Source organism: Lissotriton vulgaris, chromosome 7 (assembly GCF_964263255.1).
Source record: "Lissotriton vulgaris chromosome 7, aLisVul1.2, whole genome shotgun sequence".
NCBI classification, from domain to species: Eukaryota; Metazoa; Chordata; class Amphibia; order Caudata; family Salamandridae; genus Lissotriton; species Lissotriton vulgaris.
Window position 1 is genome coordinate 1,680,113,603 of NC_141695.1, and position 18,030 is coordinate 1,680,131,632.

Consider the following 18,030-nt stretch of genomic DNA (forward strand, 5'->3'; position numbering starts at 1 on the left):
TTTCCCCAATCAAGCCCCTCCCACACGCTGTATATATATCTTCACTTTTATGAGTGCTTTTGTGTGATCAAGCTCCCCAGTGGAGTGAAACGCGTTACCTCTTAATAAATGTTTTGAACCTGCTACTCACTCGAGTTTTGATTATCGGAGAGCTTTACCTTGAACTGTCTGTTGTGACGCTGTGAGGTCTGCACCCTGCTGCTGCCTGTCATTTATTGACAGGCTGGGACTCCTTTACATATATATATATATATATATCTCTCTTAGAAGGGAAATTTGCGCTTTAAATGGCCAAGGCGAGTTAGCAATTTGTCAACTGTTCTGCCAGCCTGCAGTGGCAGGCTGGGAGTTGTGTTTTACTTTGTGAAACTAATGATGGCACAATAAGTGCTGCAGTCCACAAGACACCTCTTAACTTACATGCCCTAGGTAATCTTGGTACCATATACTAGGGACTTATAAGTAAGTTAATTCATCACAATTAGGTATAAGCCAATTATCTATATATGTTTTATGGGTCAGCGGACTGGCACTGGTTGGCAAGACTCAGTGCACTCTCAGAGTCGAAAAACCAGCAGCAGCAGTGCAAAACATTGAGGGTAGTCATGCAAAAAGAGGCACTCCCTTACACTTCCCATGTAGTTTCAGGTAGATAGAATCCAGGCCTTCACCTTCCTCCTAAATTCCAAGTGGTTGCTGATGGCCCGCATACTTGCCTGAAGTTAGTTCCTTAGTTTTGCACTGAGATAGAGGTATCACCAATAATATTCTTGTAAAGTTGTATGATTTGTTATGGTGCCAACCTGTAAATCAGTGTAATTTTTAGGTCAAAGGCTACATGCAGCTGTCTGGTTTGCTAAAAACATCTTGGGGGCCATTCAGAAAGCTGACATAGGAATGCATTCTGTCCATTGCTTACCATTAGCTTTGTGGTCTGTACCTCCCAGTTGCTTTTAGGTCAGGCTACAAAGAATGGATATTGGGTGTCCCACAGGGCTCTTCCCTAAGTCCCACTTCATTTAACATATATATGCCGCATCTATCTAAGGTTATAGGACCGTGGGGCTTTAATATAGTATCGTATAGGGATATACTTATTTGATACTTTCCTTCCAGCAGGTCGAGGATCCAATGGCAGAAATGTTTCAGGACTGTTTCTCCGATGTGGCAAACTGAATGTATTTGAGTTGCCTTAAGTGGAATCCGATAAATTGGAAGTACTTGCATTTGGCAACTTTGCCCCTCTGGACTAGTCGCGGCCTTGGCCAAAAGACCTTGGTATGCCTTTTGCTCCCGCCTCAGTGGTGAGAAACCTGGGGATGAGGTTCTAATAAGACCTCTCCTTTCAACTACCAATTTGGTCAACCACAACAACCTGTTTCGGGGGGCTCAAGTCACTAAGAAAGACCTTCAAATTCCTATCAGCTCATACAAGGAAACCTATTGTGCACACTTTAGTGACCTCCATGTTGGACTACACCAACTCTCTCTATTTTGGGTGTCCTTTCTGTGTTATTAAATAATATACAGATAGTGAAAAATATGTAAGCTCATGTGCTCCTGAACTACCCCAGAAGGCAATGATTTGGCCTGAACTAAACCCACTTTACTGGTTACCATTGAACAAACCGACCACCCAGGATAAATTGCAGCAAAACAAAATGGAGCCTAAAACCTCAACATTTGTGGTCTTTTTGTGGTAGGTGGAAAATGCACCAGCCACAAAATTACTGCATGGCCTGTGCTCTGTCACTGCTGGAGACTGAGATATGTCACAATCTGTAAACTCACGGAGTCACATCACCTCGAATTGGAGGATGCAAATTGCCACAGACTGCAGATTACAATATGAAACCTGTTCTTTATGGAATCAGACAACCTACGTTCCTAGCAGTATGCAGGGCACAATGGTTGAGGGGGCGCAGGGGTGGGGGACATAAGAGTCTGGGGCACAAAGATATGAGGCACATATAACCAGGGCCGGACTAGGAACACAAACCAGCACTCGCAATTGAGTCGGGCCAGCCGGGGAGGGGGAGGTTGGGGTGTGGGGGTGCACATGTTGAAACTACTGCAGCTGCTTTTGTAACAGGGGGCCAATATTGCAGAATTGCGGGGGGGGGCCATTACAGCCCTGGCAGGTCAATGAAGAAATTCCCGGTGCCCACTAAGACCAGTTCGGCCCCGCATATGACTCATGGGAGGAAGGGGGCAAGAGAGGTGTCACTGCACAGTAGGGGAGTGGGGGTTGGTATAGGAGAGGTATGTGGCCTTGGCCCATGTTTGCGCAATATGAAAATGCAAAATTAAAAAAAAGGAGGAGACATGGGGAGGTTAGGGTTGAAGAGGAGAAGGACTGCAGCTGAGGGGGAAGGGTTAAGAGAGAGAAGTGGTAAACTGCAGTGGAGGGTGTGACGTGAGGTCCAAGAGTCTGCAAAGTTAGCAGGGGATAGGCCGCAGTCAAACTGCACAGGAGGGGGCTCTGTGCATTTCAAAGGCAGGCATCAGAGGAAGTTAACACCTCTGCTGTCTGCTAACCTGTACGCCTCCTTTTACTGGCTCAACCTTCAATTTTGCTTCCACTCATGTAAAAAAAACATGATTTTTACAAAAGTGCAAATTTCACTAATTTTTGGCAAATCGCAAAATCGTGATATCCTGGGTGCTCTGACAAAAGAGTCACATTTAAAGTTCTGTTGGTCACTTTTAGAGCCTCTCACAAAAATTGGCCTCTTTATCTCTGTAAGAGATAATGTGACTATGCCCTTTCAGAAATATGTGATCTTCTAACCAGGGTTTTCTCTTCATTCTCAGAGTTCATAAGTCAAGGAAGGGCAGTTGCACCTCCTCTGTATTGGTGGCAAAATATGGAATGATTTACCTAAAGAACCAGGGGCTAGATGTAGGTAATTCTATTTTACCACTTCTAAAATACCGAATTTTACCGATTCGGTATTTAAGAAGAGGTAAAATAGAAGGGGGCACATGTAGGTATTTTAGAATCGGTAAATACAGAATCGGTATCTCCCATTGATTCCTATGGGGCTTGGGGCCCGATGTAGGTAAACGCGATTTTCCGATTTGAAAATACCGAGGCGGGCCGAATCGGTATTGTGAAATCGGAAAACGAGATGTAGGGAAAAAAAACGAATGAATACCGATTCGGGCGGCATCGGTAATGAGAATCGGTACGTTCCGATTGGGCTCGGCCCGAATCGGAAAGTACCGAATCGGCTAACAACGAATCGGAAATTACCGAATCGGCTACCACCGAATCGGAAAGCCCCGAATCGGCGAATACCGAATCGGTAAAAGCCGATTCGGTAAAATCCGATTCGGCAATCATAGATTCGTAGCCATGAAAACACACCCATGGGGAAAAAAGCCCATAGGAATGCATTGAAGGAACCGAATCGGCTTTTACCGATTCGGATAATACCGAATCGGATAACACCGATTCGGATTTTACCGATTCGGTAAAATCCGATTCGTCAAAAGCCGATTCAGCCAATGAGGTGGCTCCCCCTCCCCCACCCAAACAGGGAGTGGCAACACTGGCAGGTGCAGCTAATTAAGAAGTTTCTGGAGAGCCAGCCTGAGCTCAACACTCACAGTTTGCAGCAGTGGGAGTAGGAGGTTGCCAACTGAACTAGAGAACATGGCAGAGCAGTCAGAAAGCCAGAAGTCCTCCCAGAAGAGGAAGCCGAAGTTCACCAACACTGAACTTCAGGTGCTGGTCGAGGAGGTGGTGAGGGTGCACCGCCAGCTGTTTGGCAAGCTGTCCCTCAACGTGCCAGACAGCACCAAGAGGAGAATCTGGGCCGACATCGCCCAGAAGGTGAATGCTGCGGGTGTCACCCCCAGGTCTGTCGAAGAACTAAAAAAGAGGTTCTATGACATCCGCAGCCTCACTAAGAGGAAGATGGCTGAGATACAGAGGCAGGCTGGAGGCACTGGAGGAGGCAGGAACCCGGCGCCACCCCTCACCGAGCTGGAGGAACTGGTCTCCAGCACCATTGAGAGGGAGAGTGTCAGCGGAATCGGGACCCTGGACAGCTCTGCGAGAGCCACAGCTACAGGTAAGAAACATGCGCATCATGACACACCCTACCAGACACCTCCCCATTAGACACAATGCATAGGCAAACCCCAGCACAGTACTGTCACCAACATACAAGAGACAAGCATCATGGTACATGTAGTCAGCAGAAGTTAGCTAAATATGGCAGTGCAGAATCACAAGACAGGAAACAGTGTGACACAGTGTAAGAAGATGCAAGGACATGTGGAATGCTATAATTGTACTGACTGTAATACATCGGCACTCAGTTTACAAATGCTTCTTTGTACCTAGGGGCCCCATCAGGCGGAACAACAGTGGCATCAGAGGGAGCAGCACCGTCCGACACTGCAGTCGCAGGGCCGAGCACCAGCCAGGCAGGCCAGCAGGAGGAGGAGGAAGGAGACACCCCAGGGCTAGGAATGGAGGGAGTCCTGGTCATTGACTTCGATGCACTGCACTCCCCAGTAATGGCCAGCACACCCCCCTTGCAGTTCTCCCCAGAGAACTCCCCTACAAGGGACACCATTCCGCCTACCCCAGCTCCTGCCACAACCGTGGCCTTGCCACCTGTTCAACCTGTCCCGGGAGCAGGGGCTCAGGGACCGCCCAGCATCACCCCCCCACCAGTGGCACCCCAGCCCACTCAGCAGGCCGGAAGCAGCAGTGCCCGGCGCCGAACCATCACCACCACTGCTGCACCAGCACGGGAGGGCAGTGTATTCCTGGGCCTGGAGGGACAGATGGTTAAAATCCAGAGGCAACAGGCAAGATCCACCATGGCCTGCCAACGCCAGCTCCTGCAGCACAACATGCAGATGGGAGAGTTGGTCAAGGGATTCCAGGCCGTCGTGGAATCCAACAAGGAGGTGGCAGCAGGGTTAGGCAGGCTGACCACTGCCATCACCCACTCATCTGCCAGACAGGAGGAGCATGAGCTGGTGCGCAGGCGGGATGCCCGTGTGCTGAACCGGGCCATGGGCCGCCTTGCAGCGGCGACAGCACAACTGTGCCATCGCAGCGCCAACCAGGAATCTGTCCTTAGTCAGCATACGGCTGAGCTCACTAGGGGGATGGCCAGGATCACCACGGCTATGGAGGCCATGATTATTTCAAACACCGCCTCCAATCCTGCCCTGGACCTGGGTGATGCTGGAGACAGCAGCAGCCGCAGCAGCCCGGCCAGCGCTGCGTCTGAGCCACGGAGGAGCACCAGGCGCTCCGCTGATGCTGCTGGGCATTCAGAGGGGGCTGAGGGACACCCCAGTGGGTCTGGCAAGCGGGCAAAAAAATAGCCTGGCAAGGGCGGGTGAGGCAACCAGAACCCTGGACTTTATTTTATTTACCATACTCCATTTTTTGATGCACATCAGTGCTGTAACTGTGGTGCAACACTATTAAAATTTGTTTTTTCCAAGCAACATTTAGCTGTCTTTGCATCTGTACTCAGTCAGAAATAGTTCTCAGTGATCTCCTCACGTCTGTATCTGCCATCACTTGGCGTACACACCCCAGCTGGCTGTGTCAGTGGCACAGCTTTGTCGTCGTCATGGTCCTCGTAATCAGACAACTCCACCTCAGTGCCCTTCTTCACCGCAAGGTTGTGTAACATTGCACATACAGCTATGATCTTGCAGCAGGTGATGGGGGTATACTGCCTTGCACCTCCACTCTTGTGCAGGCATCTGAATCTACTTTTCCAGATGCCAAAGGTCCGTTCAACAACATTCCTTGTGCGTATGTGGGCCCGGTTACACCTCCTTTGGCTAGGTGTGGAGGGGTTGAGGTAGGGGGTGAGTATGAATGAGCGGAGGGCATATGCACTGTCGCCTGGAAGAGAAAGGGGTCACATTAGACACATGCATACATGTATTCCACCTACCTACTATGTGTTATGGGGGTCTGATGATGTGTCTCACCTAGGAGGTATCCTTCTCCAAATTCGCCAGCCATCAGCCGTGCATATATGCCGCTCTGTTGGAATATATAGGAGTCATGGGTACTCCCTGGAAATTTTGCTACCAGGTCTGTGATGGTGCACTTTGCATTGCAGATCACCTGCACGTTGATGGTGTGTGTAGATTTCCGATTGCGGTATATGTATTCGGTGTCCGCTGGTGGGCAAATCGGAATGTGCGTGCCATCTATGCAACCGATGATTTGGGGAAATTGTGCCATCTGGTAGAAGTCAGCTTTAGTTTGTAGCAGTTCTGCGTGGGTTGCAGGGAAAGAGATGTATTGGTCCATCCTGTCTATCATGGCGTCAAGGAATGTGTGGAAGAACCTTGACAGGCTGCTCTGGCTCACCCCTCCTGCTGCTGCTACTCCACTTTGATAGCTGCCAGACGCTAGCAGGTGTAGGCTGCATAGCACCTGGACGTGCGCAGGGATGGCGTGTGCCCTTGGGGTGTGGTGGTCCAAGAATGGCTTGAGATCCCTGATGAGCTCAAGTATGGTGTCAGAGTCCAGCCTGTATCTCTGTAGTATCTCTGCCTCTGTCAGCATGAACAGGGTTATCCTCTGTCTGTAGACCTGTTCATTTCTTAGCCATTCCCTCTGTCCTTCCTGCTGTAGCCGTAGCCGCCTCGCAATGACATAGAAAGCTGCCATCCTGCAAGTTGCAATGCATTTTGGGACTGTTTATATGGGTTGGAGTTGGTTACCACCTGATTGCAATCCATGGTAAATACCGAGTGAATTCTACCGATTTTGAGCCGATTTCGGTGTTTCTGTGCCTCCCTACATCTCCCCAACTGTCGGAATCGGGGAATTTCCCGATCGGCGATTCATACGAATCGGCATGTTTTCCGATTCGGCTCATGTACCGATTCGGTGATTTTCCGATTCGTTGTCACTAACGAATCGGTACATGGACCGATTCGGTGATTTTCCGAATCGGTGTCACTAACGAATCGGTACATGGACCGAATCGGTGATTTTCCGATTCGGTCTTTGTACCGATTCGGTACATGGACCGATTCGGTGACTTTCCGATTCGGTGTCACTAACGAATCGGTACATGGACCGATTCGGTCTTTGCATCCGAATCGGTGTTTTTCCGATTCGTTACATATCCGATTTTCGGTATGTACGTATCGGATTCTTTCCCATTCGGTACTCATTCCGATTCGGTTTTCTATCCGATTCTTTATGTTTTTGGTTCCCTACATCTCGATGGCTGTTTACCGATCGGTAAGGGCCAAAAATCGGTATTTTCGGCCGTTACCGATCGGTAACGCCCTACCTACATCGGGCCCTTGGAGCCCATAGGAATCAATTGTGAATACCGAATCGGTATTTACCGATTCGGTAATTACTGATTCCTGCAAGGGTGCAGGGGGTGTCACTTTGACACCCTCTAGCACCCCAAATTCAGGCATGTGTGCCATGTGGCACACATACATGCCCTTAGGGCATGTCTGTCTGTCACATGGCATAGGTGTGCATGCACACATGTGCATGCACACCTGGATTCGGTATTTTACCACCCAATTGGATTGGGTGGTAAAATACCGAATCTGAAAGGCCTGCGGCACTCAAAGATGCGCTACCTACATGTGCTTTTACAGAATCGGTATTTTTACCGAGTCTGTATTTACCGATTCGGTAATTTTACAGAATCTGTAAATACAGATTCGGTAAAATACCGATTCTGTAAAGCATGCTCCTATATTAGAAAACCCTAATACCGGTCGGAAACGGCCGAAATCGGCCGTTTCCGACCGGTATTAGGGCTCCTACATCGGGCCCTTGAGATTAAAGCAGAAGATAAACTCAAAATATGTCCGAAGGCCTGTCCTTTGAGGGATGGTTAGCTAATTGTTAGGTTAGCCTTGCTGGTTAGCTCCAGGACACTTCCTTTGAAGAAGCAGTCGCGGTCTAGAAACTGAAAATCATTCATTCATTCTTACATATGAATTTCATGTACATGGTATTAAAGATCTAATATATGCATATAAATGCTAACTGTAAGTAACATAAGGATGTTAGTAGTATTGGTTAATTTACAGTTCTACAATAGAGTTAAAAGCTACAAATCATCTCCACAAGAAAAAGTGAAGCAGTGGAATTTGATGTAGTTATCCAAACATAGGGAGAAATGCTCGCGCACATGTATATTTGAGATACTTATTTGACATTGTTTACTTTTCAGGAATTACTTGTTTCATACCGAAGTGCAGAGTGGTTATTGAAAGATAACAGTTGCGGCTGATGCCCAAAATACGTGGTGTATGCAGTGAGGGGGGAAATAAATAAAAAATAAATAAGTATACACTTATCTTATACTCCTGTGCTGCGCCTCGCTGCTCCTCTGCTCCCGACACCGCAGTTCCCAAGAGCACAGGATCCCAGCTCACCACGCAATCCCAGCGCTTCTCTCATGCTATTACTCCCAGCATGAGAGAAGCTCTGGGATTGGGTGGAGCAGGCTTGTTTTGCGCTCCAGTAGTGACTGGAAGTCTGTGCTCCTGCGCCCTGCAGATATCTCGCAGGAATAGCCTGGAGATATCCAAGTGCGCATGTCGGTTTGGCCAGCCATGGATGGCCGGCCAAACCAACATGTGCACTTTCACTGCCCACTACTCCTACTCCCCCTGCTGGTGGCACTGCAACCTGGCCCCCACCCCAGACTCTGCATACTCAGCAAACTAGGCCAAATCAATGAAAATTAAAATGATAATAAAGGTGTTTTATTATCATTTTATTTTTCATTTTCTGCCTTTTAAGCACTGGAGCGACACTCCTCCGCCTTAGCGGAGGAACTGCCCCTGAAAGATAATGCTCAGATATATTAATTCCCTATCACTGTTACACTTAGATCAATCACAAGTTACCTAAGTCACCTCTTTGTCTGGTATAAATCAACTATATCCAACATACCTCACTTAGTAGCAGTAAAGACGATGCAAAGTGTGGAGTCCTGTGTCTCAGTTTTTTTTTCACCACATTGCCCAATTCTACCACTGGCCATCTTATGCCTGTGTATCTGGTCACTAGTGGAGGTGGGGAGAGAGAGAGAGAAAGAAAAGAACACAGGTCCTGCTGTGCCTTGCACACAAGATTAAAGCAACCTGACACCTAGATGCAGGAAGGAACAATTCCTTGATTCACTTGATTAAGTTGAGACTTCGTGGTGAGGGTGTCGTGGAGAGGGTGGAATCCATAAGAACTCCCAAGTTTCTTACTGCTGTTAATGGTGGTGATGCTACATGTCCCTGGGGATGTTGTCCACAGATCATAGTTCTTCTAATCTCGGCATGTGCAAATCTCAGCTCTAGATGTGTTGACTATATTTATTTAGTTGTTAAGTTTTATATAGCGCGAACGTGACCCACAAGGGTATCAGAGCACTATACAGTATACTGTATAAAACATAAAAGGATGAGGTAGTATACAAGCATTTGATATTTGTCATTAGGTACAAAGAGGTATATAGTATATGGGTAACATAGTAGACCTGTATCTAGCAGAACATTGCACTATATACAGTTTTGAGCATTAGGTGGTTGTGATAAAAATCCTACATATAATATTCTCCTTCGATCACCATGGGTATGAGGTATATGGATAGTATAGTAGGCCCGTGGCCAACTGATCATTACACTAAATAGAGTAATTGAGCATTAAGTGGTCTATGGTAATAAACATACATATAGCAATCTTCTTCAATCCACCAGAGGTAGGCAATGATATGCTGATCGTATAGGTCAGTGGTTCCCGAACTGTGCGCCGCGGCACCCCGGTGCGCCGTCAAGAGAAGCCAGGGGCGCCAGGGAAGCCAGGGGTGCCGCGGACACGATGTGGGAAACGGAAGCTCATTGCATCCGCAGCGCAAAATACGTGCCAGTTGCATAATCCGGGAGGTTGGGCAGAAGATCGGCATGGCGTTTGATTAATAGTAGAATCACCAGCATTATTTTTACAGTAAAAAGGCGCTCTCCACGGAGCTTGTTAAAGGAATCATAAGCCTTATTATCACGATTTCTTTAACAAGCTCCGTGGAGCTCACCTTTTTAGTGTAAAATAAATTGTAAAAATAATGCTGGTGATAATACTATGAATCAAATGCCATGCCGTTTTTTACTTGAACTAGATTTCAAATACTGACAAGATCGGATAAAGCAGTATGAGTACGGGTGTAAAATCTAGTTCAGGTAAAAAAACGGAGGTTGGGCAGAAGATCGGCATGGCATTTGATTGGGATTACTTGGAGCCTAACTGCGTCGTTTCAGCGTGTGTGCGCCTAAGATTTTGAAGTTATGACGCTGTTAACGGTAAGAAATCTAATGTGCACTTTAATGGAAGGTTTCTGAAAAACGCATTTGCACAATGTGCGTTAAGATGCTGCAGACGTGTCACCTATCAGGCAGAGTGTGCTGATTTGAACCTCACATTCCAACTTGCTAAGTTTGGGCAGACGCTTGAGGTGATGTCATGAAACTAGATGGGGTAAATTGAGCAGTGTTCTGTTTCAACATGGTGTGAAAACGAAAAATGAATCAATCCCACTTCTTTTGGGGAGTAAAATATGAAGTAAACTCCTTTGGCAGGTTAAGGGAAATTTTCTGCAGCTCTGTGGTTAGAAGATCATGCCTTTGTTTTTTTAACCTGTTTATTTATACTTATGTATAATCTATATATATATAAAAACAAAAGTATGTCTGACTGTCTGTTTGTCCTTTATGCATTACTACACCATTCATCTGATCGCCATGAAACTTTGGGAAGTTGTTGAGTACACCCCCGTGAAGGTTTCGGTCAAAACATTTTTTTTTAAATCGGCCCCCCAGGGCCCTCATAATCTTTCGTATACTGAAATAGACAGCAAATTTGCGAGCATCGTCGACAGTTATGACCCACAAACGGAAATCGATTGGTCAATCTACATCAGAAGCACGAAAGAAAAAGGCATTACGAGCTTCAGAAACAGACGAGCAATGGGAAGCAAGATTAGAAGCTGTTTGAATACAAACTGCTCAAGCCCGTAATTCTCAAACGAACGAGCAACGAGAATCAAGATTGGAAGCCGATCAAGTACGCACTGCTCAAGCCCGTTCTTCTCAAACGAACAAGCAACGAGAATCAAGATTGGAAACAGATCGATTACGCACTGCTCAAGCCCGCTCGAATGAAACAGGAGAGCAATGAGAATCAAGATTGGAAAACGATCAATTACGCACTGCTCAAGCCCGCTCGAATGAAACAGGAGAGCAACCAGAATCAAGATTGGAAGCCAATCGAGGACGAACTGCTCAAGCCACACTTAGAAATGTTTTCAAAAATAAAATGAATAAGTTTCAATAACAATGACACAATGTAAATTTAATGTTATCATAACGAGTTTCCTTGAATTTCCTTTCTTCTGAGATCGCAGCAACGCGCGACGGGTAAGCTAGTAACATATATGCATTGCAAACATATAAACTTCCTTCACTGATTATAAAACTAATACAAGTTTCCCTGTCCCTCAGTAAAAAATAGTGGGGCATATTACCAAGCAATAGCGATAATTATCGCTATTGCTTGGTTAGAGACAAAAATGTACTGCTAAGCTGCGGCGATTTTTATCGCAAATAAACTTTGGTATTACCAAGGTTTATCGCAAATGCGATAAAAATCGGCCGCAATGCATGAATATCGCTGAAAAGTCAGCGATATTCATGTATTACCGAGCTAATGCTCTTAGCCATGTTATCCACCTCCCATTGGATAACATGGCTAAGAACTGCTCAGGGCAGGTGTTAGCTTTTGGATCTATTCGCGCTTAGCGCGAATATCTCCAAAAGTTGGTAATAGGAGATAGCGATGTTAGCGACTGTTTCCAGTTGCTAACATCTGGCACGCCCACTTTGCATGTCATTAGTGATAAATATCACTGACATGCAAAATGGGGCCCAAGATGGTCGCTATCTCCTACTACCTGTCGCTAACTGGTGTTAGCGACAGCTAGGTAATAGGGAGATAATTTTATCTCCACTTTCTTGGCTTTTAAAGCCAAAAAAGCGGAGATAAACCCCCTTGATAATATGCCCCAGTATTTTAAACCTCAAAAGTGCAAGTAATCAAATGTAAACATGGACCAGCTTATTGTGCTGGTGTGAAACCTTCCCTTGTATAAGGGCAGTGTCAGTGGAGCCTGACAAATATATAGCTAAATGTTTTTCATTTAGGTTTGCCAGTGGTTCTTTTTAGAGCTTTGTTAATTAAGAAAATTCTAGGCACATCATGATCCCGGCCTTCTCTGGGTATCCCCACTCCCCACTATTACCTCCCGTGTAGCCTCTTTTTATCCTCCCATTGTACTCCTTTCCAGAAGAGCAGTCCCTTTCTAAATCTGTGGATGTACTTTTGAAGACCATGCCTTTATTAAAGAGATGCATGCTATTCTAAATCGCTTCATTTATTGCTGAAATGTAATTCTTTCATTTCTGTTACTACAGTGAAAACAATAACAACCTTGCTGACATCTTTAAGATTCTAAAACACTCTAACTCACTTTACTCGACTTTCGGGAGACAACAGGAAGTACTCCTGAGGTCGGGCTTATACCCCAAAACCACCGGTAAAAAAAATGGTGGGGAGCCACGGCCAGCTGCCAATTAGTCCAAGGGAGATCAAAAAAGTTTGGGAACCACTGGTATAGGTGATTCAGTGTCAGCATAGAATTAAGTCTTAGGACATGAATTTCTTCATTAGTAGTGTTTTTACTTATCTTTTGAATGTGGTAAAAGAAAGATTCCACGTACCCCTGGGGGTAAGGAGTTCCAAGTCTTTGGTGCAATCCCTGAGAAGGCTCTGCATCAGGTTCTCTTCTTGTGGAAGGATTGCGGTTTCAGAAGTAAAGTACTCGCACTTCGTAGTTGTCTGCAACCTCCCGACCTTTCCAGCTTTAGAGCTAAGTAACTGGGTGTATTGTTATGTAGTGCTTTATTGGTCATGCAAGCAACCTTTAGGTGTACTCTTGCGTCGTAGGGCAGTCAGTTCAGAGCTTTCAGGGTCAGAGAGATGTGGCTATTTCTTTTTATTCCTGATACCAGTCTTGCAGCAGCATTAAGTGATGCCCGTAGCGAAGCCAGTTTGTATTTGGGGAGACCGCAAAGAGTGGTGCTTCCATAGTCTAATCTTGGTAGCACAAAGGCTTGCACTGCCATTTTTAGGTCGGACTGAGGCAGGAAGGGTTTGAGTTTCCTTAGTATACTCAACTTGTGATTAGCTCCCTTAGTGGCATTAGTGATGTGCGTCTGCATATTCAGGTGTTTGTCTATGGTGATTCCTAAAGATTTGGCGGAGTCAATGATGAGGGGAGCACTGTCAAAGGAGGTTAGGTGTTTAAACCATAGGTCTATCTTAGGTGTGTGATTTGATGGAGAGATGAGAATGAATTCAGTTTTTTTGATATTCAGCATGAGGTGGTTGTTGATAAGCCAGCTTTGTGTGTTCTGTAGGATAGCATTGAGGGAAATTAAGCGCAGCCCTTTTTTGGGTCATTTGTCTTGCAGGCCTCCTCCAGGGAACACCAGGCTCAAAACACTCCTACCTGCAACTTTCTGAGCACAAGGCAATATGGCTGAATTACTAGTTGAGAGGTGAAACCCATGTTATATGGCCCTTAGGGACATTGTCGACATTGCTAAGTTAAAATGTGCGTTGCTGCCATGAATGCTGCTTTTGCGCACGTTACTACATGACTTTGTTTTTGCAAGACTCTTTTTGTACCAATCACATGAGAACAGGCTGCTTTTCGCGTTCTCTGACTTTCCTAGAGTTTGGTCTGAAAACGATGTGCAAGGTCGATAAACAATTCCCCTTGTTATTCTGTTCTAGTCAGGCCCTAGCACCTAGACATAACATGCTATAAACAGCTGCAATGCTGAAGACTCGTGCTTTGATATTACGGATGCATGCTGTTTTAACACACACTTGGAGAAAGCCTTTCCATGGAGAAGAGCTCCGCTGTTCCTATGATGTAAACCTTACATCCAGGCTTTAAGGTATGGGGTATGCTGTCAAAGCCCAGAGATTTTCCATTATATAAATAAACTTCTTCCAGTCAAGGGAAGGGTGGTTAGGCCTTGTTGTCCTTTTTGCACAGTCTTTATAAGAATGACTTCCCCTTTATACTTTATGGAATTGTAACAATGCTAACTGTTTTGAGTTTATGCATTTTGCTGCTGGTAGTGGCTCGCATACTGCATTGTAGAGTACGATAGTTAAAATAAACATTTTGAACTATTTCAGTGACTCTGCCAATTCTTAATGTGGACAAGTACGAGAGAGTGAGCTAAAGAGTATGTCGTGCACCTGCGATTCCTGAGAGATCGGGAGTGTTGTGTTCTGGGTTGTCTAATCATTTGTAGATTCGTGATTTTTGGAGGAGAACGAATGAGACACTATAGATAGTCAGTTTTGGGATTTTGGGTACTAATGTGGCAGGTTGGTACACCCCTATACACTGAGGTCCTGTTTTCTTGAGCATGGTTCTGTGTATGTGCAGAATCCCTGCAACACCCACTTCCCTGAAAATACACGTTACGCTAAGGAGAATACACATTTCTAATCTACAAACCAAGTGTAAATATGGGATGGCCTCCCTACATAAGTGTTCCAGGGATTTCTCACTGAAAGTCGTCAGGCGGTCCACAGCAATGAGCTCTAGAAATTGTCTGAGGTCCAGGGCTGGTGCTATTAGGAATAAAGTTCCTATTTCAGATCAGGAACATGGCTCGAAGTTCTGCTTTTACGGTGACAGCAGCAGCATGGGAGCAGACTACAAGCTAGTGGCCATCAGAGAACAGAAGGTGTCATTGGAGGTGTCCTCACACTGATATGCCATGTGGAAGTGTCAGCCACAGTTCCCCCTCCTTGGAGAAAGAAGGGACTGTGCAAGAAGGTCTGAGCAAGAGCATCAAGCTTTGAGCAAGGTATGAAGAAAGATCTGTTTCGCCTGGAGCTGTGATGAGCCATGTTATTTACACCTTTGACAACACTCCCTCACTTTTGCACCACTTAGGTGCTCTTCAGCAGCTCCGCCGATCTTCTAGGGGAAGTGCTATCCCAGAAAAAAGACCCTGTGAGCCTGAAACCGGGGAGTGGTGTCCTGTTTCCTACCTTGGAGAAATAAGGGACAGTGCAGGACGGTCTAAGAGCATCAAGCTTTGAGCGAGGTATGAAGAAGGATATGTTCCACCAGAAACTGTGATGAGCCATGTTGTTTTCACATTTGCCCTCACTCCTCCACTTGTGCACCACTTACGTGCCCACAGGTAGGTCTGCAGTCCACCTAGGGAAAGGGCTAGCCTGGAAAAGAGATCGCATGAGCTTGAAACTAAGGAGAGGGTTCCTGTTTCCAGCCAGCCATGATCTGTGACTGCAGGGACCTCTCCAGGTTATGGAATTCCAAAAGAGAGAGTTGCTTGGAGGAATAATGTTGAGGACTCTCTCTTTGAAGTGATTCATCTAAATTTGGCTTCAAAAGAGGTTGATTGGATTGAAATAGGGTTTTTGCTTTTGTGACTAAGTGATCTGCCATTAAGTAAAGGATATCTGTTTTGTGGGTTGTGGAATTCTGACTTTGTGGAGTTTCATTGTGGGGCACTTATTGTTCGCAATCCTGTTTGAGTGCTTCATCAACTCGACACTATTACCTGGCGGATTTTCATGTGGCTTTACATCATTCTTCATTAAACTAATACTAAAAAACACTAGGTCTTGATAGGCCAACGCAGCAAACTACAGACCAATATCAAAGGGTGCCTACTAGATAAACTTACAACAAGGCAGATTTTTCCCAGATCTATTCTTCAACAAAAAACACAGCAGAAGGGTTTCCAAACTGGAAAAAGTATGTAATCAACATAAATCTCCATCTGGGGAGACCTCAAGAACTCCGTAGACACTAAGGCTCTACTCATACTTGACCTGTTGTCTGCATTTGATGCACATGACCACAAAGTTATCCAGGGCACGGTGCAAAATTGGATATAAATCTGCACGGTGCAAACCGGATAAAAACCTACCTAGCCGACCAATCTCAAATCGTCTCATTACTTTCTTTTAGCACCTTGCCACTCACTTGTCAAGTTGGCACCCCAAAAGGATCCACAATTGCACTGCTACTTTTTTTTTATTTTTTTTTTTATTTTTGGTAAACATTTATTGTTACATTAATCAGATACAAGTATGGGCCTACAACCCACGTGGCTGGCCGCTAGTACGGTGAAGTCAACTCAATAAAGCATCTCGTGAAGAACAGTAATCCGCCACCCGCAGGCCCCACGTCAAAGCTAGATAACATTAGCATTAGGCATAACACATGTGTATCAGGAGTAAGGAAGGTTTCTTTTAAAAGATATAAGGGAAAGCAGGATCCGGTTCAGTATAATCAATCAGCGAGAAAGTATGGAATCGCAATATTACAGGATATTAACAAATAGGATCACTCATAATTGAAATTCTGGGCGCCGGTACACATTAAACAGGATCATCAAAAAGAAACAATACACGTAGTATCGCTAAAACTGTCCTCCGGCATGCCTATGAACATCGTAAAAGCACCCTCCCCAGTGGAAGGAGCTAACAGAAAGTATGGAAATACCCTACCCAGATCCCGGAAAAAAAGGAGAAAATAAGGAGAAAAAAAGGCCATAGAAACAATAAAAGGACAAAACTAAAAAGAAGCCCATCCCCCCAACCCCCCACCCTGCACTCCTGTAGATGGCTACGGCCTACCCTCCCTAACAGTGTGCCTGTCGCCCTGTAAAACCCACTAAAAGAACTAATCTATAAGAAATGAAAAGAAATAGATACTAGTAAAGCGGAGGAGGACCTCCAATCCAGCCCGCAGCCCTTCTCCGCCCCGCACTAAACCCTCAGTACAGTAAACAATGCGAGATCGAATATAACCAGTTCACAGAAGGGAATGAGATACTTTGTTCGCCCGCAAAGCTACATAGTCACAGAACGTTTCCGAGTCTCTCTTCCTCCAGCAGCCCGTTAGCAGTCCCGGTACAATGACAGCATCCCTAACCTTGGCCCACCCTATCGAGCTCACCCACACACAGCAGCCAGTCAGCCTCGAAGAAGATCGTGTCGAAGGGCTCAGGCACACCGAGTGGCGAGAACAGTCGGCCATTTAAAAAGGAGTCACTGCGGGGATCAATCCAACCCAATATGTGCACCAAGGATCGCAATAGGACTGAGCAGGGGGCCCTTAGCAAGCGGGGAAGAATCACCGTCCCATTCCGCTGTCGGAGCCGTACCAGTGCCTTCAGGGGCGCTGCGCGAGCCGCCGGCTCCTCCGGTGGTACACGTCCAATGTCTCCCGCTTCGTGCGAACCTTTCGTTGGCCGGCCAGGAGTTTTGGCGGTCGGGTCCCTCAGAGCCTCGCTTGTTGACGGGGAATCAGAAGCACATCCCAACGATGCGAGATCAGGCAGGGTTCCATCAATGAAAGGTCCGACTGGCGACTCCTTCCTGAGGGTGGCAATAATGGCGTCCAGCCTGTCCCCTAGGTTCCGTGCATCACAATCCAGAGCACTGCGGAGGGCGCCGAGGGCCATAGCGAGATCACCAAGCATCATCCCATCACGATGCATCCCAATTCCAGCGCGTCTCCCTGATCTGAGATCACGATCGCCCTGGGAGACCTGACGCAGGGTATCGCTGTCCAAGGCTGCAGCTCGATCTGCACTCAGGTCCGTGAAGGATCGGGAGCGAGTTCCAAACAAAAGAGAGGAAGATTGCATGGCGCCACGTAGGAGACTATAAGGTCGGGTTCAGCAGTCGGAACCCCCGACACCCCCAGGTGTACCTCGCCGTTAACAAAGTACACCATTCGGGAGACTCCCGCAGTCGACGGGAGAGGCAGGCTCGACATCCAATTATCTCACCGGCAAACAATCCGGTTCCGAGAGCTGCGGTCGAAAGGCGATGATCTAAACCCCTTCAGCGGCATTACTAGCAAGGATGAG